Source organism: Phragmites australis, chromosome 2, assembly GCF_958298935.1.
Source record: "Phragmites australis chromosome 2, lpPhrAust1.1, whole genome shotgun sequence".
In the NCBI taxonomy this organism is placed as follows: domain Eukaryota; kingdom Viridiplantae; phylum Streptophyta; class Magnoliopsida; order Poales; family Poaceae; genus Phragmites; species Phragmites australis.
In genome coordinates, this window is record NC_084922.1 from 12,077,809 (window position 1) to 12,102,416 (window position 24,608).

At 45.6% G+C, this 24,608-nt stretch overlaps 1 pseudogene; it reads left to right on the forward strand.

Annotated features, from left to right (window-relative positions):
- The first annotated feature begins 2,147 nt into the window (after positions 1 to 2,147).
- LOC133902892 (protoporphyrinogen oxidase, chloroplastic-like) lies at positions 2,148 to 23,433 on the forward strand (annotated as a pseudogene).
- Positions 23,434 to 24,608: the final 1,175 nt, after the last annotated feature.

Sequence of the window (24,608 nt, forward strand, 5' to 3'; positions counted from 1 at the left end):
AACCTCTTCACATCTTTCGGTCACGAGCGGGTGGAGGGTGCATCTTGCATCCTATGTGTAGCGCCCATCGCGCGGAGCATCATCCCCCAACCCCCTCGTGTCTTTCAGTCACGAGCGAGTGGAGGGCACGTCTTATCTGTGCCATCGTTGTGGGCCTTTGCCGAGGCACGGGTCCAGGGTTATCCTGGGCTTGAATGCGAACCTCGTGAGCACCACACGAGCTATGCAGCAACGGTCTAGGCGCAAAACTAGAACCCATACATGTAGGAATGCAATGTGGCGGGGCTTCGATAGAGATGCTGAACAAGGCGATGGCAATCTAAACGCTAGCAGATTTGGGCGCGTTGGATGGCACGAATGGCAGCCATAGTGAGCCCACGTACTACAATGGTTTGGACATCGATGAGCCCGCAAACGCAGGAGCGCTCCTTGGGGTCGTCTGCCCGGGCTGGCCACTCGTTACATGTTGGCCACCCCCTCATGCCCATTGGCAGGGATGATGAGGATGAGCAGTGGGCCCTTGCCGTTGTACGTGCAGCATAGTGCACTCACAATGTAGTTGCCATAGGTGGTTGCATGTCGCATCTCCTCAGTCTCCTCCCTACCTTTTCAACGTAGCGATTTGCTTGGAGATCCCATGGATGGCGCCAACGGTTGGAGCACGAAACATGCGCCGAATAGAGCGCGGCAAGAGTCCCTCCCAACAGGGGAGGCTCAAGCTTAAAGAAGGAAGACTGAGCCAAAAGGAGTAAGTGAGTCTGTGGAATGAGTGAAAAAAGCCCCGTCCCCTTACCTACCCCTTGGGGTTTATTTTATATAGAGATGGGTAGAGAAAATTACCATCTTGCCTTTGAGATTATGTTACCATCATGTACAGATAAGGTTATTTTTGATCCATTGTTACATTTACTTACGTTATACTTATTTAGGAATAATAGTTGTCATAGTATATCGTCATATATCGTCGAGGTATTCATGAGTTGGAGCATTTTCCCCAACGCCTTGTATTGCACTGCTAGTTATGTTGATTATATGAGAAATCCTGAACTATCTCAGACTCGTAAAATCTGAAAGTAATTTTGGACTCTGGACTAGCAATCGGTGAAAACTATCGATGTCAACTTGTGGGCGCAACTGGTGATAGATTTTGGATTCACAACTTACAGACTAATGATAACTTTTTGACATATCAATTAGAGCACCCAGTGTAGACTACACTCTTCTGCCCTTTTGAATCTAGAGCTCAAGTTTTGTATTTCCAGTTCAGAAGAACATTGAAGCACATGAAGAGAAGAACCAGGAATGTATATGCGTGTCTTGTGTAGGGGTGGCAACAGGTCGGGTTGGGGTTAAGTGGAGCGAGAACGCACCTGATCCGAAACCCGAGACAACAAAGTTGACCCGACCCTGAAATACTTATCGGGTGCAAAACTAACCCCGACCCCACCCCGTCTTGGCGGGAGCCCGACACTTGACAGGGACCCGAAACCCGTGGAGGAGCTGCGGCTAGATCTAGATCTATATCTGCGACAGCACGGCCATGGCGTGCGACTGTGCAGCCGGGGCAGCGGCTGGGGCATAGCGCGTGGTTCTCGACGGCGTGCGATGACGTGTAGCTGTGCGGCTGGGGTATGTGAGGCTTGGGCGCGAGCGAATGTACGCGGCTGTGCTGGTGGAGGCCGACAACGGTAGGATGGGATTTCGGGGCCTGTGGTGGAATGGGCCTCGGGTTTCGATGGAATGGGCTTTGGGTTTCAGGACCCATAAGGTATCCACAGGTCTAAAAATAATCTCAAACCTAAGTCAGGTCGAGGACCCAACCCAATAGCCCCACAAGACAATTTTAACACCTAACCCACTCTCACATGTCTAAAACCTGTGGGTCCCGATCCAACCCACTGCACCCCTTAATCTTGCGTCATCAATATTTGTCTCTTGTGGGCTAGTGGCCACGGCCCACTTCACCAGGCTGGCCGCCTTGCCAACAATTCTTTCCATCAGCCTCACCAGAAAATATTGGGCTGTCGTTTGATTTCTCAGGCCCAAATGTACATCCTCACCCAAGGCCGAAATCATGAAGCCCAATGCGAATAAGGCTCATGAGCCAAAGCAGATGCTGCAGCGCACTATGAATAGATATCCACAGAATGGGAGCCACGAGCCGCTGCGCCCTCGGGAATGGGATTCCCAGCCCATCCGTTCCATTCCAGTGGGGCGTGGGCCAATGGCCATCCCCAAGTCCAAACCCGACCAACCAACAACCGCAACGGCATCGCGTCGTCCACTCCGCCGCGCCGCCGCTCCGACCACTGCGCCACCCCTCGCAGTCCCGCCGTGCCAGCGTACGCTGCGCAGTGGCCAGCAACGCGGCCGAGGCTCCGGCCGCCCTCGGCACGCGGGTCTCCGCGGACTGCGTCGTCATGGGCGGCGGCATCAGCGGCCTCTGCACCGCGCAGGTGGCACGGATGACTTGGTGTTTGGGGACCCGAACGCGCCGCGGTTCGTGCTGTGGGAGGGGAAGCTGAGGCCGGTGCCGTCCAAACCCGCTGACCTCCCGTTCTTCGATCTCGTGAGCATCCCTGGCAAGTTCAGGGCTGGCCTTGGCGCCCTCGGCATTCGCCCCCCTCCTCCAGTCCGTGCTCTCCCCGTGCTGCATTCTTGATTCTCTGTGCATTTTAATTGTTCAGTTGCCAATGGGGCTGAACATTTCTGGCGAAGGTTTCAGGGGCGTGAGGAGTCGGTGGAGGAGTTCGTGCGCCGTAACCTCGGTGCTGAGGTCTTTGAGCGCCTCATCGAGCCTTTCTGCTCAGGTGCTTATTGTAGTATGCAATGGCTGTCTGTTCTCGTCTGCTGCTTGCATTGATTCTCATAAGTATATAACTGTTTCAATGTCAACGTAAGGCGTCTATGCTGGTGATCCTTCAAAACTCAGCATGAAGGCTGCGTTTGGGAAGGTGTGGAGGCTGGAAGAGACTGGAGGTAGTATTATTGGTGGAACCATCAAAACAATTCAGGAGAGGGGCAAGAATCCCAAATAAGAGAACAACACACTTTTCTTTGGTCGCATCAATAGGCCGTTGTATTTGTCTAATCCGTTATCGACTCTTGTAGCCGCCTTCCAAAGCCGAAGGGGCAGACAGTTGCATCATTCAGGAAGGGTCTCGCCATGCTTCCAAATGCCATTACATCCAGGTTTGTTCTCATTGTTTTGTTTATTATTTACGTAGTGAATTAATCATGGATATAGGTGCTGTAGATTGTTCAAATAGATGGATGTCTTAGGTAGACTTAATTGATCTTGCTTGTATAATTTAGTTACCATGTCATCACTCTCCAAAGTCATATATATGTTTGGAGAAGGCACTTGCATCGACCATTCGCACAATGTTGATACTTATTTAGGGTAGGATGATCCTGATTTATGTTGCTATCTAAAACTTAGGAGATAGCTTCTAGTCGTCTTTTGAAACATAGATGGCTTCAAATTGTAGATAGACATTCCACAAGTGATGGTTTATAGAGCATGCTAGTGTGCAATTCCTTGTAAGTTGTAACTTGGTTGGGAACTAGTAATAATTGGAATGTTGAGATCTCTGGTATGAAATCATGGCTCAATCCTCACTTAACTTTGTTCATTTACAGGTTGGGCAGTAAAGTTAAACTCTCATGGAAACTCACGAGCATTGCAAAATCGGACAGTCAGGGATATGTGTTGGTGTATGAAACACCAAAAGGTGTTGTTTCGGTGCAGGCTAAAAGTGTTATCATGACTATTCCGTCGTATGTTGCTAGCAACATCTTGCGCCCACTTTCAGTAAGTATAAAACTAATCAATTTTCATGTTTACAAAAACTGAAGTACTCTTAGCTTCTTGACAGTCTCTGTGTCACTTAATTTGGAAATGACCAATCTGGTTATCATTTTAAGTTGTTAAGGAATTAATTCTTTCTGCCAATTTGTTGTCATCATTTCCATTGTTGATGTACTAAAATACTAGTTGTCGAATATCTAACTATAAAGTATATACGTATAAGGAATACACCGTATACGGATAGGGTACACCGCGAGCATATTTAATAACTTTGGATATTATGGAACCGAATCTACGGTGCCTAATACACCCGGAAATCTAGAAGTTGTATACTAGGAAACTCTCGATTGGTTACCTAACTCGAGTACAACTAGTATTTTGGGCGGATCTATTTGTTTTGTCTTGGCGGATAAGATGAATGACTCCTTATCGATTACGGTTGGATAGAAGAAGGTACATTAGCCCTATATAAGGCGGTACATCAGCCCTATATAAGGCGAAGACCCAGACCCCCGGAGGGAGAGGACGACCGCAACTCAAGGCATACACATCTCGACGCGAGCACCAAGATCATAGGAGATACTCAATGACTTCATCTCTAGTTTAATTTAGATCCGATCTACTCTTTGTAATAGGTCTAGCCCCATTGCTTGTACACGAGAGAATACATATACATCAATATCCATACAGGACATAGGGTGTTATTCTAATCGGATGCCCGAACCTGTCTACATCGTGTCTCTCGTTTCTTACTCGATCCCTGATAAAAGAAGATAACCCCGTTATTTACGGACACATTGTCGGGAACGAATCTTCGACAGCTGGCGCGTCAGGTAGGGGCCTTCTTCTGCCCTTCAGGATCGATTATGTCTCGAGTGCACGTTTACATCGGATTCTCCGACGCCGGCTTCTACGACCACTATGAATCGGCGGAGGTTGTCTATGCATCACCTCTAGCCTGATCGGAGATTACATTCGGAACTATGATTTTTCGCTAGGACGATCAGGGTGAACTTATCCACATCTATATTCTCGAGTCCAGCCCATTGGATGCATACTGCGAGGTGGGACACATTGAGTGAAATCCCATGGAGCTCAACGTTATACAATTCATGGACACCGACAGCGACGGTGAAAGTCACGAGAGTGGCAACAATGGCTCCATCGACAGCCAAAGCAGTCGAACAGATCGATTTGTGTTCATAGCCGGAGGTGTCGTGGTGCACCCCCAGACCCGACCATGGACGATCTAAAAACACTGTGGTGAATGATGGTGCCAGAATTCCTAAGGATCCAGCAACAGTAGCCGCCGCCCATGGTACTGGCATTGCTGGAAATATACCACCACAGACGTCTGCGGTAGAGCCTTGCGTGCCCCTAACACAACCCTTCATCGATGGATTGCAGGAGGTCAGGTGTCTCCTGGCCTTCAACGACGACTCCATGTGTGCACACCCCCACCAGTAGTGGTCCCAAAATCGAGGAATAAACTTCCTCAGGACAGCCATCACGAGGCTTCATCGGCTCAACCGCAGCCAAGCCTCGACAGTGGTGTTTTCAGTACTCCAGAGGCTAATGTCCAGGAAGCTCATCTGATTTCAAGATCTTTTCTTGAGTTGGATTCGATGAATCCCTTAACCCTTATGGTTAACCTGGTCAAGACTTTACTCGATTCGGCTTAGATCCAATCTGCTCGAGTAAACAATCCTAGCGACTCTAGGCACCACAGCTGGCAAGGTGTTAGTTCAAGGAGCCACGAGCACGGACGCTCTCGAGTGGCGTGATCGCAAGCAGGAAGCTCGGGAGGTCGACCTCGATTACAACCTTGTAGGTTGAACTGCAACCGCCCCTTCCATAGACGTAAGAATCAGGAAGACTTAAGGAATCACATTCCTCGTGAGGATGATCGACGTTACAACGAACACATATCTTCAGGACGGAACGGTCGATGTGACCCCCCTTTGAAGGGATAGGTGTGATAGTCCACCCTCGTCTCCTCCTGAAGGATTCGACGGAGGCTGTGAAATTTTCGTACATGAGCTTCAATCGATACGGTGGACTGAGAAGTTCAAAGCGGACCTGATCTAGAAGTAGGACGGGAAGCTTAACCCTAACGAGTGGTTACAGATCTATATCACTGTTATTCAAGCAGCCGGCGGTAACAACAGGGTGATGGCCAATTATCTATTAACCGCCCTCGATGGACCTGTGAGGTCCTAGTTTCTTAACCCGCCGCCCAACTTGATTTGTTCATGGGCCGAACTGAAGGTTCAATTCATTGTAAACATTTAGGGTACGTTAGAGCGTCCAGGGACAGAAAACGATCTTCATCAACTGACTCAGGGTAGGGATGAATCCCTTCGAGGCTTCATTCGCAGGTTCAGTGACAGGCGTAATACGATCTCAGATATCTCCGACCAGTCAGTCATCATCACCTTCAAGCGAGGCGTAAGGACACGGATCTGGTCAGGAAGCTGGCTACCCGAAAAATTCATATTGTTAAGGACGAAGCACGAAGTAGCCAAAGACAGCCTCTTTCTCGGCAGCAGCAATGCCTGCATCAACTTAAGAGCAGCACCTTGAGTACGAAGGTATTCGTAAGACTTACACAATATAGATATATAATATTTCGACTCTAAGGATTATGCATTGAGTTGTTAGTAAGGACATGCCATAAGGTTAAGTAAAACATATGCGGTAGGCAACCGAGACATATATGTGTGAGCACCTATACTTAACCAAACATGCCATTCTATCCTGCAATAACCAACTGAACATAAATGGAACTGTAACATAAATGTAACATACGTATTTGAACATATAAGAAAACTGAACCAACTCATCCATCACCATAATAACTGAATCATCAACCATATATCAGAACTATCACCCATAAACGAGAACTCTACGACCGGGTGCAAATGAAACAATAGCATGCTCATGACCGAGAGCGCGGCAGTTCGAACTGTTTATACACCCAGTAGGGGATACTCCTGGACCCACACGACACGAGGACCATACGGCTTGCGCCACCCGCTAAAGTGCACACAAGGGGTACTCATGACAACCTTTCCCAACCAGTCCTAACCGTGTGGATCGTGCATCGCTCGACGCGGCGATACTAGAACTATTTCCGGAGCAAACTACTACCACTTACAAGCCCGCTCGCTCACACCGTCGATGTTCAAACTCACAAAGCCACAACTGCGAAGGTATTCGGCTCGCCTTATCATTAGATCGGCATGTGGTGAGTAAGGTAAGTGTTAAAGCCAACTACCCTGACAATTGGCCTTAAACGATGCAAACGGTCTACAGTGCCTGGGTTCCTCTCCCGAATTGCACCAAGGACTTTCCTTCGAGCAGACGCCACCCCTAACACCGCTCACATCTCATCTCATACTCACCGCTTATCCAACTAACATCCACATAATCATATACGTGAACAAGTAGTAAGCCCTAAGCTCGCGAACAACAGTCGAACCATTGCTCGTCTTCTACCGAGGACCTATGCATTGCTAAGCATTTTGATCGACTTTTAGACATTTACCACGTTACCAAGACTACAAGGATATAGATGAACAATTTAAAGTAGGGATTATGCAATCAACATAGGTTTTACCATAAAACCCGACATCGACTCGCTATACATGCAAACTTATACATAAGCATACTTTATCAATATTTAGATTTCATTCAATTCGACAAATGTGCAATATGATAGATGCTTGCCTTGCCTTGATGCTCAGGTGGCTGCCTAAAGTTACCCACGCAACACTTACAGAAATCCAGAAGATTGGAGTCGTCTTCGACCACAGTCGCGTCCTGCTCTGGTTCCTTGTTTGCTAAACAAGAACGCGTGTAATGATGAGCATGAATGAATGCAACAAGGTATGTCACAATGCTCAATAATATGCTAGAAGTATAAGATATGCGAATCAATGCAATACTAAATGATCTAAACAAAATCCGGAAAAATAGCAGCAATCCGGAGTATCCGGGTTCGGACCCTCCGGGTGAACCTCCGGAAGAGGCGCTCGGTTGCTGCCTTTTTGCTTGTCTGACTCGGAGTATTCGGGAAAATTCGGAATATCCGGGTTCCGAAGCCTCCAGGTCATCCTCCGGTGAAGGCTCTCGGTTAGCCACTATTGTAACTTAACCCAGAACCTTCGGGCTGGTCCGGACTATCCGAGATGTGCCGGACACTCCGAGTGAGGCTCCGGGAGAGGCTCTCTGTTATTCGTTAACGTAGCTACCCAGAGTCTCCGGGCTTACCCGAATTATCCGAGTGATATAGACTTGAGTTCTTCCACAACTTTTCCCCTCGGTGATTCGACTCACTTTACAAATCTGTGCTACACAAACATGTATATGCCCTATCCAAAGGATTCTAAACCTATCTTGCATTCTAAACCCTAACCAATTTTGAACACAATTCGATGGACGATTTCTGCTGAACCCGGAGTATCTGGGTGAGGCCGGAATATCCGGTCAGCCCAGAAAACTGCTCTCGAGTGGATTTTTGGTCGATTCGAGTTGCGATCTTTTCCAAACCTAAAGGGAACATGTTAGAGTCCAAGGGTCCTGGAACTTACTCATCAACTAGCAATACGATTCTAGAGCTCATATTCACCCTAAACTCCATTTTTCTCCAAAAAGCTCAAGAACGCCAAAAACTTCAAGAACTACTCGAATCTTCCACGAAAATGAAAATAAATTGGATAGATGAGCAGCTCATGAACTAGAGAATGCCTTGACCTCACCACATGCATACCTTGGCCTTGCTCCTAGAGAGAGAAATCCAAGGGAGAGAGAGAGTTAGAGAGGGGAGTGAGGGAGAGGGGGTGAGCTGCAGCTGCAAGGTGGAGGCGTGGGGAGTGAGGGAGGAGAGAGAGAGAGCAGGTGGGGCTGCCTACTTGAGTGGTTGGGATGATGGGCTCACATATTAGATAAAAGAGGTATTTTCCAATGCGATTTCTATTCTTTTCTCTTCCAATTTCCTTTCTCTCATCCAATTGGCTTTTAACGAAGTGTATTAGCATTCCGAATTACAATTACACAAAATTAAATATAATGCTTAAAAAGCATGATTATGCTTAATGCGTGATTAAGGATTTGGGACATGACAGTCAACTTGTCTCTGATCGGGCCTACTCGATACCTCAAATGGTCCGAAGTTACTATCACCTTTAATCAAGTCGACCACCCAGCCGCGAGTCCACACCCTGGTCGGTATACGGTTGTAGTCCAGCTGCTATCCTCAATATCAAAGTTACTCGAACCTTGATTGACGGGGGTAGTTCGCTTAACCTCATCTTTCTCAAGACTTTAGACAAGATGGATGTCGGTGGATGAACACTGCAAGCAGGGATCCTGAGGGATCCCTTTGAGATTCGGCCGGGGGTTGATCCTGGAAGTACCTCGTACCGAGATTAATGCGAGTGGGACTTAGGCAGGATGGATTGTCAGCTAGTAGAAATGAATGCACTAAGAATTTAGACAGGTTCAGGCCGCGCGGAGGCGTAATACCCTACTCCTGTGTGTCCAGTATGTTGTCAATGCTCCTCTCCTTTCGTCTCCCTCTTTCTCTCTTTTTTTTAAAGTGCTTCCCCTTTATCTACCGGGGGGAGGCCCTTCAGGGAGTGCCCAGAACGAGGGCATAAGTTCCTGTAAACAATAAATGGAAAGTGATCATCATTAGTCAACAGTTGATGTTACAGAGGGTTGAAAATACATCCCTCAGATGGTTCCATCTGTCTTCGCGTTCCAGCTTTAGCAGGCGCAGGGGCACCCACCGGCCAGTTTCTGAGTATTCTCTCATGCCCGTTTGGTCAGAGTAGGTCTGACGCGGTCTGATGTAATAGGGCGATAAGCCTCGAGCCCATCAAAGATATCTTCAAGTTGTTTTTCTTCATGGGCCCTGCGAGGGGACATGCGATGGGACCTGCCGTATTAATTGTGCCAATGCCTTTCTGCCAGGCGGCGGTAGGGACTGACGTATTCAGAACGGCAGGCGTGGGGGAGAGTGGTTGGATGTGACCGTCCACGCTCCTCATTAAATGCGGTATCGGGCCTCCCACCAACCGACACCTCATCGTGGAGTCCTTGCGGGGTCCACCGGAATGGGGCTTGCCGGGTGCTCGGGGACCAACTGTTCTTGACCCCGAGCACCCACTCCCGGACCGTGCTTCCCTCGGGGAGGTGGTCTCCGACGGAAGACGCCGTGTGGTACCGCGCTGTCCTGGCCTCGGGACTCGGGAACCCCCGGATCCCATATCACTGACAATGGAGATCGAAAGGTCGGAGCTCAAGAATGGAGTTGAACCCTTCCACAATATAACCCCCAACTCATCGATCATGCCCCTTGGTTAGATTGAGTTGCCGGTCACATTCGGTGCGCCTGACAACTTCCGCACAAAGAAGCTAACTTTCGACATTGCGGACTTCGAGATGGCGTATAATGTAATCATAGGCTGACCAATGTTGGGCTAAGTTCATAGCCGTGGTGCATTATGCATACCAAACGCTCAAAATCTCCGGTCCTAAAAGGGTCATAACGGTCAAAGGAGATCAAAGTGCAGTAGTCAAATGTGACAAACAGAGCTTGGATATGGTCGAACACTTCTACCAAGCAGCAATCACTTTTAAAGGCGCAAAGTCCAAGCGCCGGAAGCATCAAGCCATCGTTGAGGTCAAGGACTCCAAGCTCGCAAGTCTTGCTGACACTTTCAAGTTTGACAAGGCTGCCAAAGGAGATTCCAACGACGGTGCCAAGTACAAGAAGATTGATAGTGGTGTCAAGACAATACCTCTCAACTCGTCTGAACTAGCCAAGACGGTTAAGATAGGGGTTGACCTTAATCTCAAATAGGAACTCGAGCTCATCAATTTTCTCTGGGCAAACCAAGATGTGTTTGCACGACAACCATCCGATATGTTCGGAGTCCCTAGGGAGGTGATTGAGTATCGACTAGCTGTGAAACCTGACGTCAAACCCGTGGTGCAGAAACAGTAAAGATTTGCAGAGGATAGAAAGCAAGCTATCCAGAAGGAGGTTGACAAACTCCTAAAGGCGGGCTTGATTCGAGAGGTTCATCATCCTACATGGCTCGCGAATCTCGTCCTCATCAAAAAGGCCAATGGTAGGTGGAGAATGTGTGTCGACTTTGCTGACCTTAACAAATTCTGTCTCAGGAGTCCTTTTCCTCTTCCTCGCATCGACTAGACCGTCGACTCTACGGCGGGTTGTGTCTTGCTGTGTTTTCTAGATGTCTATTCGGGGTATCACCAAATTAGCATGGGGTAGAGGATGAGGAGAAAATTGCTTTTGTTACTCAGTTCGGTGTATTTTGTTATGTAAAAATGCCTTTCAGTTTAAAGAATGTTGATTCTACCTATCAATGGTGTATTCAAAACTGCTTCCAGCCCCAGATCGTGTGCAATGTTGAAGCTTATGTTGATGATATTGTAGTCAAGTCTAGAATCAAAGACGTATCGATTAACGACCTCAAGGAAACATTCGACAACTTTAAGAAGTATCATATGAAGCTTAACCCTGAGAAGTGCACATTCGGTGTTCCGTCCGGTAAGCTTCTTGGCTTTCTGGTGTCGAGTCGAGGCATTGAGCCTAACCCACGCGAAATTGAGGCTCTCGACCAAATACAGTCACCTTAAACACTAAAAGAAGTTCAAAAATTAACAGGACGCGTAGCAGTCCTTAGTCGATTCATCTCTAGGATGGGCGAGCGAGGGATATCTTTCTTCAAATTGCTGAAGAAACACGACCGGTTCGAGTGGACAGAAGAAGCGAAGAATATCGTCCAGGATTTAAAAAGTTATTTGTCATCTCTGTTAATTCTAACATTGTTTAACAAAAAAGAGGAGCTATTTTTATACATTGCAGTAACCCCACAAGTTGTAAGCACAGTCCTACCGGTCGAGCGGGAATGTCCCGAGAAAAAGGTCAAGGTCCAGAAATCTGTTTACTACGTGAGTGAAGTTCTACACGATGCTAAGCTACGGTACTCATAAATGCATAAGTTGCTATATGCAGTCTTGATGTTTTCCTGGAAGCTACGACACTATTTTCAGACGCACAATGTCACTGTTGTGACGACGTATCCGCTGAAGGATATCATACGCAAAAGGGAGGCTACTGGATGAATTGCGCAATGGGTGGTCGAGCTCAATGAGTTTGACGTACACTATGCACCGTGAACAAGCGTGAAGTTGGGAGTACTAGCGGAATTCATCGCCGAATGGTCAAGCGTCGAAGAAACAAGGCCAAGTGTGGTCGAGGACCACTAGACGCTCTTCTTCGATGGATTGCTCACGCTTCAGGGCTCGGGGACTGGCATTGTACTCAAACCTCCAACGGGCGACGAACTCAGGTACGTTGTTCAATTAGAATACAAGGGACTGGTAAACGGGCTCCGTATCGCTGCGTTACTTGGAATCAGACGACTACTTGTGAAAGGGGGCTTACAGCTAGTCGTAAACCAAGTGCAAAAGGAGTATTAGTACTCGGACGACAACATGATGGCTTATTTGAATGAGGTGTGAAAGCTCAAACAAAAGTTCGAAGGGCTAGAAGTAATGCACATTAAAAGGAGTGACAACTCTGGTGCAAATGAACTTGGTAGACTCGCTTCTTCCTGAGCACCGGTGATCGTGAGAGTCTTTGTTGAGAAACTCCTCAAACCATCTGCCCCGATAGTTCGATGTACGGATGTTGTCCAACTAGACCAACAATTTGGTCAGGTCAGCAAGGCAGAACTCGCAGACACGGATACTGCACTACTCCAATGCAAGCCGACTTGGATGACTCCATTCCGAGCCTATCTCGAAGGTCGAGGGATCACTGACGATGCGTCTGCAGAGAAAATTGCTCATAAGTCCAAACTATATGCTCTGGTAGATGGCAAGCTCTTCCGAAAGAGGAGTAACGGAATCTTGATGAAGTGTATCACTCAGGAAGAGGGAAATAAAATATTCCTCGACATCCATGGAGGTATGTGTGGTAATCATGCGTCATACTATATCTTGGTCGGAAAAGCTTTCCGGCAAGGATTCTATTGGCCTATTGCCCCTTATGATGCTTTCGAACTGGTCAAAAAGTGTTAAGAGCTGCCAATTTTTCGGAAGGTAGACTACTCAACCAACCTAAGCTCTGTAAACAATTCATCTTTTTTGGCTTTTCTCCGTTTGGGGCTTGAATATCCCGGGACCGTTCCTAAGGGCATAAGACGGTTATAAGTTCCTATTTGTGCCTATCGACACGTTCACTAAGGCCTTGTTTGTTTTCTGCTTCTGGTTCAGCTTCTGCTACTGGCAGAAGCCAGAACAAACGGGGTTCTGGAGAAGTGGCTTCTGTAGAAGCCAGAAGCCTGCTTCTAAGGAAAATGAACTAAAGCTGAGAAGCTCGCTGACTAAGGCCTTGTTTGTTTCCTGCTTCTGGTTCTGCTTCTGCTACTGGCAGAAGCTAGAAGCCAAAACAAACGGGGTTCTGGAGAAGTGGCTTCTGTAAAAGTCAGAAGCCTGCTTCTAAGGAAAATGAACTAAAGCTGAGAAGCTCGCTGAGATATGCTTTTCTGAGAAGTTATGTGCTGAGAAGCCAAAAATTTATTGCAGAAGCCAACAGTCTATTTTCAAAAGCAGCTTTTCAGACAAGCCAAAAGCACAGCTTTTCAGAAAAGCTCAAAAGCAGAAACTCAAACAAACGGGCCCTAAGTGGATCAAGGCTGAACCCGTAGGAAAAATCACTATAGAAGTGACCAAAAAGTTCACTAGAAGTATAATTACTCGATATAGCATTCCGCATCGTGTAATTACAGATAATGCTAGCCAGTTCAAAAGCGGAACCTTTATTGCATTTTGCGAAGAATTCGGCATTAAAACCTGTTTCGCTTCAGCAGCTCACTCTCAGAGCAACGGTCAGGTGGAACGCGCAAATGATATAGTCCTATAGGTTATTGAGATTCGATCTTCGACAGGTTGAAAGCCTACTTAAAATGCTGGGCGAAAGAACTTCCCTCGGTACTATGAGCCGCGACTAACAAGGCCATCGGTAAAACTCCTTTCTTCTTAGTCTACGGAGCAGAAGCAATGCTCTCGACCGAGTTGAAGTATAGATCGCCTTGAGTGGAAAGATATTCAGAAGAAGGGTAAGAGCAATTACAAGCGGATGATATTAATTTACTCGAGGAGTATCATGATCGAGCATCCATTCGAGCGGCTAAGTATCAACAAGAAACTTCAGTCCAGGAAACTTGCTGCTGAGGACCTTATTTTATGAAATGTGTGAAAATAGGCTCAACACCATGAGTTATCACCTAAGTGGGAAGGACCCTACATAGTAGTCAAAGTCACTCGACCTGGATTAGTGCGGCTATCTACTCCAAACGGCGAGACACTCGAGAACTCATAGCATATTGATCAGCTTCAATAGTTTCATTTGTAGATAAGGTAACTCGAAGGTAGGTCGATTTCATTTGAGTCGATTAACTACTCGATTACATATTTTTCCTTTTCCTTTAGACCTGCGTAGCTAGTGCAAAGTTGACAGGAAGGATACACCTAGCTCTTGCAAATAGGAAAGTGCCTACTTTCCCTTGAATGAGTCGAGGAACCTCTTTTTTTCCTCTTTTGGGGCCGTTGGCGAAGCCACATATTAACCCTCCATGGTGCACATGCACCAGGGGTAAAAAATGAAGTACATTGCCATTTAGTGAAATATTATTTGAAAATTTATGTGTTACTATAAGTACGATGAGTTGGTGCACCAGGGTATTCTTTGCTCTAGCTTCGCCGCTGCTTGGGGCGATAGTTGATTGCCCCAGGGACCGGTCGTTGACCAGTGTAAGGATCAGGGAGAGTGGCAGAAGTGAAGACCCTGTCCCTACTGGAGCTGCTGACCGGCACTGGCAATGCCGAAGGACCCTCTATAGGACGCAGATGCGATATGGCGGTTGTCAACAGAGATGGCAATAGTGCTTTCTTCAAACACCGGAGGCTCGGGGGCTCCATCACTGAAGACCTCATCGGTGACTTGGTCGATGATCTCGTCAAGATCATCACCATCTTCATCCCCCTCCCGCGCAATCTGTGTCGCTCGTTGTGTGGCATAGGTGTTGAGGAAGCGCCAGAGGTACCAGGTGAAGGGTCGACGACTTCTGGCGGATTCTTTGCATTCTCTTCTCCTAGGCCTCTCACTCGACTCCTCGTCGGAAGAGATGATGATGGTTCCCGACGGAACAACGACGAGAGGCTTTGGGGTGAGGGATCCTGCTTCTTCGGTTTCTAGGCTTCGCTCGAAAGACGACGGTGGAGTGGAGGCCATGGTCTCAATCTCTACAAGTGCTACTGAGCAATGCGCTAGGAAGAACGGAAGGAGACGGGGATGAAGAACAAATGGCCTCACATCCCCATATTCATAGTCGTGGGAATGAGCCGTATTACAGAAACAGGACCATCAAGATCCGATATCGTTTTTGAGGACACCTCGGTTGCATGGCGTTCACAGGCTGACGAGTTGGGCGGAAGTCGAGACGTTGCCGAAACATTATGGCGCGTCCAATCCCGGCGCAGAGGGATGTTGCGTCATTATGAAACATCAAATTAGGAGTTGTGGTGAAGACAGGCACGAACAAGAGTGGATTTTTAATGTTCACCTACCCGGCAGTTTGAATTTACTCGATGACTACTACATAATTACAGCTAAGCTAGCTCCTTCGAGCATATGATCAAAAGTAATGTATTGATGCTTACGTTCTACTCTCTGTCTTGATTATCGTATCAAACAGAGAGTCGGGAGCTACATCATATATTTTTTGTGCTTCTGCTTCATTCTATGTTTTGATTATCACGTCAATCCGAGAGCCAGAGGCTACATTTCATAAGGAGCGCTTATGCTTTACTTTCGACTCGATTCAGTCATTGAGCAATGGGTCACGTGCCACGTTGAGTATATCTCTGATGCTACAGGTCAACTCTTTGTCTTGATTATCACATCAAACAGAGAGTCGGGGGCCACATCGTATACTTTCGATGCTACGACTTTATTCTTTATTTGGTTCAGTCATCGAGCAGAAAGTCCGGGGGCTACATTGTGTATTTTCGATAGAGTAGGTATGTTCTTTCTTACTCTCCAATCGAGAAATATTCTCCTCAACCAGAGAGTCGGGGGCTACATAATACCATATTTTGTACATATATATATTTTTTGCAAAAAATTATCTGGCTATGCTTCGATCACATCAGATAAGACTAACGGAGGCATGTGTTGGTTCGACGACATACAACTACACATCATAAGGTATAACAACACAAAAGATTATTAGACATCTCACGCCTAACGGCCCACAAGGTTATGAAGTTCTAGTCGATCCCATGTGTGCTCTCTATCGAATCCATGTTCGTATGCTGGTTAAATACGTAAATCGGTAAAAGTTTGCAAAAATCGTCATGTCATTTTTTTTTTCTAGTTTTGTACTAGTCTTTTTTTATTTTCTCGTGGTAATCTTGAGTGATTACTCGAGAACCATACATTTAACAATATGTTTAGCTGAGCTTTCAGATGTTAACGTATATTCGGTCAACTAAACTCGAGAATGGTCACAATATTTACTAATCAGTATTGCATCTACTTGTGCTAACTCTATTTTATCGATAAGGAAATAGCAGACAATATCAATAATGTTTACATACATCCCAAGTCACGGCACAAGTTTCAAATATTTCGAGTCAAGTTAGTTAAAAGGGCTACCCTCACTCTCGTCGTTACGAAGGCAGGGATCTGAGACTCGATACTCTGAATAATATCTGTTGCTTCCTCTACTGAGCACCTGAACCCCTCTGTCACTACTGTTGTGTTGAGGTTGGGGTTGTAGCTCTTGAGCAGATCAAGCACTATCCCGGCGCTTATGGAGGCCGACTGGTTCATATGGTCGAGAGTCTATTTTCTTAGCTTTTGAAGCGCTGTAACCGCAGTATCCCGACTTGCAGCCATGGCGTCTTGATCATCTTCTACCTTCTTCAAAGCATCAGCCATGGTGTCCGGCTCGGCAGCTATAGTGTCGTTCGATGGCCATGATGGAAGTTCAGTGGTCAATGCACTTCGGTTAGCTTTCGCCTGCTTCAAGTCACCTCTACGTTGTTCCCTATATTTCTTCTTGTTTTCGATGGTCTTCATTTGTCCATCAATAAAAGCATCTTTGTCCCTTAAGATGGATTCGAGAACTTGAAAAGCAAACAAAAAGCAATCATCAATAGTTGACTAATGTTCAAATCAAATACTAATGATCGGTGAGTAGACTAACCATCAATTCTTTCCAGACTAGCAGAAAGCAGTGCATCCTTTTCCATTTGGCACTTGCTATGGTCGACTTCCGAATATCGAGCCTTGGCAGTAGCCACCTGGGCAGTTGCAGCCTTGAGGAGATCCTCGAGCACCGCCTAAGGATCAACAGTTTGCTGATTCGTGGGAGCCTCAGGTGCACCAAGTTTCGAGCTTGGCTTAGGAGCATCCGCTGAAGATTACTCTGCTTGAGGAGGCAAAGGCGGCGCAATGATGGAATCTGGAACCACTTGATTGGCTGAATCGCCTGTCGTCTGTTCCTTCGATTTTTCCAAACTCGGCAACCTGAAATTGATAGGGTTAGGAAGGGAAAGGAAGGCTGCAAGCCAAGATAAGCATTCGAATCAAACATTTTGGCGACTGGTATGTGCGAGATGATATTCGACTTCTGCTTCTTGATGGTAACCTTCTTCATCATACCAGCTAGTGGGATCGGTTGTGTTGAAGGGTTGACCTAGGGGTCAGACGAAGCTAATGCATCCATTGCCTACAAAAAGCCAGCTCATAATGACTTATCATCATATCGAGTAAATACTTAGAAGAATGGCCAATGTGGGGGAGGTAACTCGAGTTACCTTTCTTACTGAGTCATCAGACGTGCCAGTTGCGCGAAGGGGCAATCGAGTAGGAGATTGGGTGGTCTCTTGCAACAAATGCCACCCAATCAGACTAGGTGTTAGTGTGTAAATGCTCGATAGCCGAAGTAGTAACTAAATAATCACTTAACAACTCGATGTCAATACCGGTTTGCTCTTTCTTTGAGTACACTTGAGGGATAACGGATCATATAGCAAAGACGATCTCTTAGATTGAAGAGACAATTCGTCTTTTTGATCGGGTAGAGTTTTCCCCTTGGCCTTAGCTTTTTTGGCAACACCGCTGGTTGTGGAGCGGGGGTCTTGCTTGTCGCCGGCGCCAGAGGAGGAAGTGTCATCAAGATCAAGGACCTCAGTCGTGAGGATGTGATCTTGATGAAAGATTGGGACCTGAAATCAAAAAGTCGAATTAGGTTGAATAAGCAATAATCAGTGCTAATTTCTTACTTAATGGAATCCCCATCTTTGGTTGAGGGTTTGCGAGGGAGTACGGCTGTACAAAGCATTCTTTTGCTTCTTCAGAGAAGAGTTTGTCCAATCGAGCAACAATATCTGGAGGAGACAGAGCTATAGAAAGAAAGAAAAAGTCACTTGAAAGATCTTACCTCTGATCGCGTCCTTGGAGCTATCCTTATCTCCAGAATACTCCCAGACAAAGCGATCCCGCGCTTTCAAAGTACTCGACCTCCGACTAGTGAAGTCTTTGACCACGTGCTACCCGGTTATGCCACTTTGCCTAAGTTCACCAATCTTCGTGACGTAGTAGGCGGTGTGGTTATATTCGCGATGCTTCTTCGACCAGGCTGGATTTTGTAGGGGAAAAAGACCTCTATAGACTAAGGGGGAGTGAACTGAGTCGTGGTTGGAGACATAAAATCAGTATTTTTTCCAATCCTTTTGTTAGAAGGAGATTAAAGCGACTGGGATATAAGAGTTTTTTTTCTAGGTCACAGTTGGAAGCCACAACTTCCGACACATTTGTTCTCATTGTTCCTCTTCATATGGTATAAATACTAGAATAAATTCGGACTCGGTTCGATACCAAGAAAAGCTTCGCACAGATGGACAAAAACAGTCAACATAATGATTGAGTTCGAATTTAGATGGTGGAGCTCAATTTGGTAGAAATCGAGTACGGAAAGTAGGAACTTAGAAAGGGAAACATTGAAACCGCAGTGAAAGGACTCAAAAACCACGATCTCATAGTCGAATCGACAGGATGAGAACTCCTCACCAGATGCAGGCCTCTAGTTGACCAGGTCATGATGAGGCACTATTCCCTCAGCTTCAAGCTCTTTTAGTCTTGATTCTTGCATCGACGAGATCCTCCAAGCTTCAGTCAGACGCCTCATCTCGTCTAGCTGCTCGGGCAAGGTGCTGGCGGTCTTCGCATCGGATTGCTTCTCCAGTGAGGAAGGAGCGGAGGTCTTTGCGGGGGAATCAGAATCCATGGATGTAAGTTTTTCGGCAACAGCGCGTGTTTGGGCAGAGAAAGATGGTAGCCTGTATAGAATGCTGGCGGTGAGAGCGGTGAAGAATTGCTATAGTCCAGGTTTGTACGGTTAAATAGCCTAAAGCTTCTCGCCTTTTTGTAACCACTCTCGTCTCTGTGGCGCCTTGATCTGCCTGAAAGGTGGGATGATGGCGTTGGGTGAATCTCTGCACACCCGTCTAAGCGCATTAAATCTCCTATACCCAACGGTTCAAATTTTGAAGGTTTTTTAACTCTACTTAGAGTCGAGTGCCGATTAGTCGAGTTTTAGTCCTTTTTCGAGTCTTGAGTGCGGTTAACAGTAGGACGCTCGACCCAATTGCGTTTTCACACAAGATCCGTTTCCGCTCGATTCTTTCGATTGCAAGTCTGATCTACCTTACTCGACTAGGCTTAGACTTGGTAATACTCGAGTGGGCACTTGTGAAAATATTTCCTCTTGAGCATAGTTAGGGGACTACTATCAAATATCTAACTATGAGGTATATATGTATAAAGAATACACTGTATATGTACAGGGTACACCACGCGCATATTTAATAACTCCGGATATTGTGGAGCCAAATCTACAGTATGTAATACACCTGGAAATCTAGGTATATACTAGGAAGGTCTCGATTGGTTACCCAACTCGAGTACGACTAGTATCTCGGTCGGATCTATCTGCATTGTCTTGATAGACAATATGAAGGATTCTCTATCGATTCTGTCTGGATAGGAGACGGTACATCAGTCTTATATAAGGCGGGGACTCAGACCCTCGGAGGGAGTGGAGGACCGCAACTCAATGCATACACATCTCGACGCGAGCATCAAGATCATAGGAGATACTCGGTGACTTCATATTTAGTTTAGTTTATATTCGATCTACTCCTTGTAATAGGTCTAACTCCATTGCTTATATTTGAGAGAATACATATACATCAACATCCATACAGGACGTAGGGTGTTAGTCCAATCGGAGACCCGAACCTATTTATATCGTGTCTCTCGTTTCTTACTCGATCCTTAATCAACGAAGGTAACCCCGTTATTTACGGACACATTGTCGGGAACGAATCTTCAACACTGGTAACAAACTTTTTTTTAACCAGAACAGTAAGGGAGGACCTACTGATATTTTTCATTAATAAAAGATTATGTACAAACGGTTCACAAAGGCCATAGGCCCAAAGAAAGAGATGAGAAAACACCATTAGAGTCTACTCAGCCAATCCTCAAGAAGCACCTTGGTAGATGGTTTTGCCCTGATAACAACCAAAGCAAGCGGAGCTTTAAATTCTCTTTTCCATCTTTCGAGAGACAGAGTTGCAACATAAAAAAATAATACTGTTTCTATGACAACAAATCTTCCAGCATGCAACTATGACAATTTCTCTGAAAATATTGGACCCAAAGCTTCGTCTTCCTGCGGCTATCATATCCACCACCGGTAGGGAGAGATTCCAGCACCACTGACTGAAAGCACTTTGGAAAAAAGAGATGAGCCAACGTTTCTTCTGTTTGATTATTGCAAAGGACGCAACAGTAACTGTCCAGTATCATGTTCTTTCTTCTCAGGAGGTTTTGAGTATTCAATCTATCTTTCAACAACAGCCAGCAGAAAAATTTGTGTTTATCCACATCTATTTGAAGACTGGTGAAACTTAACAAGAACTAATCAAGCAATGATAGACTCTTTTAGAATTCCTCATTTCCCAAGATATACTGCTAACAAACTAGCTAAACATTGTCTGATTTGACTGACATTTGAATAGCTGCTTGTTATCTGCTCAGTGGATCATCTAACTTATTTTTTTAATTGGAAGTTATTATTATTATCTTAGTGATAATTGTGATGAAGAATCGAATGGGTGAGGCTTGATAGAATCATAGGGCTGAATAAGATTTAGCACACGAAAATGTCTCAGGGCTCAAGTAATTTATCAAAACAAAGGCCAGACTCTTGGCTCACTGATTAATTGCTAGTTGGATCTGGATCTTTGTATAACCTATTGAACTTGTAGGCTTTTAAATAATTTAAATATGCATTAATTTTTTTATGTTTCATGTTTTAACGAAATGACACAAGAGACCAATTTGTATAATTCTATTTCTACATGTCAAAAGGACAACGAATTTCAACTACGGAATAGGTGCTGTCTAAAAAGGAGAGAATAGGTAGCACCGGTAACCTAATTTTCCCAGCATGAGGAGCCTAATCATTAAGAACAACCAATCATTAATAGGAAACAGGGATGGTGCTGTATCTGCTTTGGTGATACCTTGCTACTTTAACAATTCGTCTCTCTTCACCCAGTTATGTTTACTATATCTTATTTTTAGCCTGCCTCAATCCAGTTCAACATGGTTTAAATGCATGCAAGATATTGCAAGGTGAACTAGTAAGTTATATTGGTTTAGGTGGAATTTGATGTTCCTTCGAGATCAGCAGTCCAATGCTGTTTCGTGACTTGTGTGTGGCATTAGAGATATTTATTCTTTCCTCGCTAGTGCTACATCTGTACCCAATGTTTCCAGAGAGTACACGAAACATTCTATCCAAGGTCTAAAAAACAAGCTCTAGAAAGAAAAAAGAAAAAAATCCAGGAACTAACTTGGCCAGCATCACCCTGTAGAACTGTGAAAGGTGGCCAGTTTTGTAAATCTTATGGATACATAAATTTTAACCTGAAAATCCAATCTGAATCAAAATATGAAACTGAATTTCAGTTAATGCAACCAGGCATTTTTGGAACCCAAAGTCCATTCGAGTGGTGGTTGGTTACCAGTGAAATTTAAAATCGTTATTCTACATGCCACCTACTTGTCACCAGTAGGTTGCATTAGTAACTTTTTACATTTCTTAGTATCTGTTGGGTAGTTTAGGCTTACTTCCTTAATATGTTCATTGAACTTGTCTTTACCTTCTACAGAGTGATGCTGCAGATGCCCTTTCAAGATTCTATTATCCACCGGTTGCTGCTGTAACTGTTTCATATCCAAAGGAGGCAATTAGAAAAGAGTGCTTAATTGATGGAGAGCTCCAGGATTTCGGCCAGTTGCATCCGCGTAGTCAAGGAGTTGAGACATTAGCTATTTATTGGAACTGAGTCATAAGCTCGAAACATCTACAAACTACATTCTTTCTTTTCCAGGTTGCTTTTATTCTAAGGATTAACTACGATCCTACAATACATTTTGTGAAATTGACAATCTTGATTGGTCGTATCCTTTTGCAGGAACAATATACAGCTCGTCACTGTTTCCAAATCGTGCTCCTGCTGGTAGGGTGTTACTTCTAAATTACATAGGAGGTGCTACAAACACAGGGATTGTTTCCAAGGTACTATTCTCTGCCAAACTAATTGATCCTCGTGTTTTTTTGTTATTTGATATGTTCACAAATCCTTTTAGTGTGCCCTTCCCTTTCTTTTAAGAAAAATTATGCTAGTGCAGATCACGTATTCTTTAATGATTAACATAAGTATTGACTGCATTTTTCACCACCAACTGTGCTTAGGAGTTCATGACAAATCTGAGCCGGTAGTTATGTGCACAATTCAATCCTCAGAATAGATTTTCTGTAGTTGACTGTACTTCGAATGATCCTATCTCATTTGCAGAGTGAAAATGAGCTGGTAGAAGCAGTTGACCGTGACCTCAGAAAAATGCTCATAAATCCTAGAGCAGTGGACCCTTTAATCCTTGGTGTCCGAGTGTGGCCACAAGCCATACCTCAGTTCCTGGTCGGACATCTTGATCTACTCAAGGCTGCAAAATCCACCCTGGACAGAGGTAGCTACGATGGATTGTTCCTAGGAGGGAACTACGTAGCAGGAGTTGCTCTGGGTTGATGCATCGAGGGTGCGTATGAGAGTGCCTCGCAAATATCTGACTTCTTGACCAAGTATGCCTACAAGTGATGAAAGAAGTGGCTGCTCATTATGTTGCATAGATGAGGTGAGGCCAGGAGTAGTAGTAAAGTTTTACGAGCATTTTGTGCCTTCTTTCTTAAATTGTACTTTTGGTCTTTTTGCTGTTAGTAATTAGTTAGATTTTAGGGTTGTAGGTGATTGTTTCACTCACCATCCTGCGGAATTTTTTTTTTTTCAGAATTCATTTATGAGATGTGTGCAGCCACTTGTGTATTCTTTTCCTGTAAACACTAGTGCCAACAAAATAAAAATATTGTTCTGCAAGAGCAGAGAAAATGTGCACTTAAAATTGTCTTGGATGATATTCTTCTGCTTATGTGCCAAGCATCAGAAGGATCTGAATAGACATGTGAATCCTGGGTAATATTTTGATTACCAGTTTACTAATTGCTACTACGTAATATGGGAAAATATAGGAATGAGAGTGCACTGATATGTGCTCCAATTCCCCTCCGTACCCTCGAAGCATATAAATTCCACAATCTGATTCAACTGTTTCACAATATGATAGTACTACTACTGAACATTCATCACAATCAAGACAGTACCGTACACTATTTTCTTAATTTGAGATTACACTATTTTTTGTGGTCACTCACTTTGCGCACCTAGAAAATTAGCGTGTCCCTGGGTGACAAGTGAGCACAGCTGCTCGAGAGCCCAAAACGCTGGCTGCACCTTGTCAACTAGTCAAGGCAAAACCAGTGCAGTTGAGGGGTTTGGTCATTCCACGCACAAGAAACCCGAGCAGATCACCGAGGATGAGGGATCCCTGCCTGGCTGCCTCCTCCTCTTACCTTTCTAGTTTCTACCCTAGTTACCCTTGGCTGCGTCTGCGTCTGTGCCTCCCTCTCCCTGCCGGTGAGCAGAGACCATGGAGAGAGGGACCAGGCCGGGGATCCGTCGACCACCGTCAGACAGGGGCACAAGTCAGCCACCGCAAGTCGAGCGTAGCTCGGTCTATTACGGGTTGGTTACAACCCCCAGCAAGGAGTCAGACCCATCCAGCCTTGAATCCGGGCGCAGCCCCTGTGCGGCGTGTCTCGGTTGGTTACAACCCCCAGCGAGGAGTCAGACCCATCCAGCCTTGAGCCCGGACGTAGCCCCTGTGCGGAGTGTCCCAGGCCACCACGGAGGCACTGGTGGGACCCCTTTGTGGCTCTGCTACTCTTGAAAAAAAGACGGGCACAATCATTAGGGTTCATGCGTCGCTCCAACACCTCCCTGGGTGTGTGCAAAGAAGGTTGCACTAGTTACTTTTCTAGCCTTTTTTTTGTTTGGTTTTTGCAACTAATTGCTGTACCAGTGCTGAAATTTTAGCTATCTGAACCAGCAAGAACAAAGCAGGGGGAGGCAGTGTTGGCTGCACCTTGCACCGCATGATGAATGGAAGCACTGCGATGAAGCCCCGAAGGGGAGTAGGGTCCTCAAAATGATATCC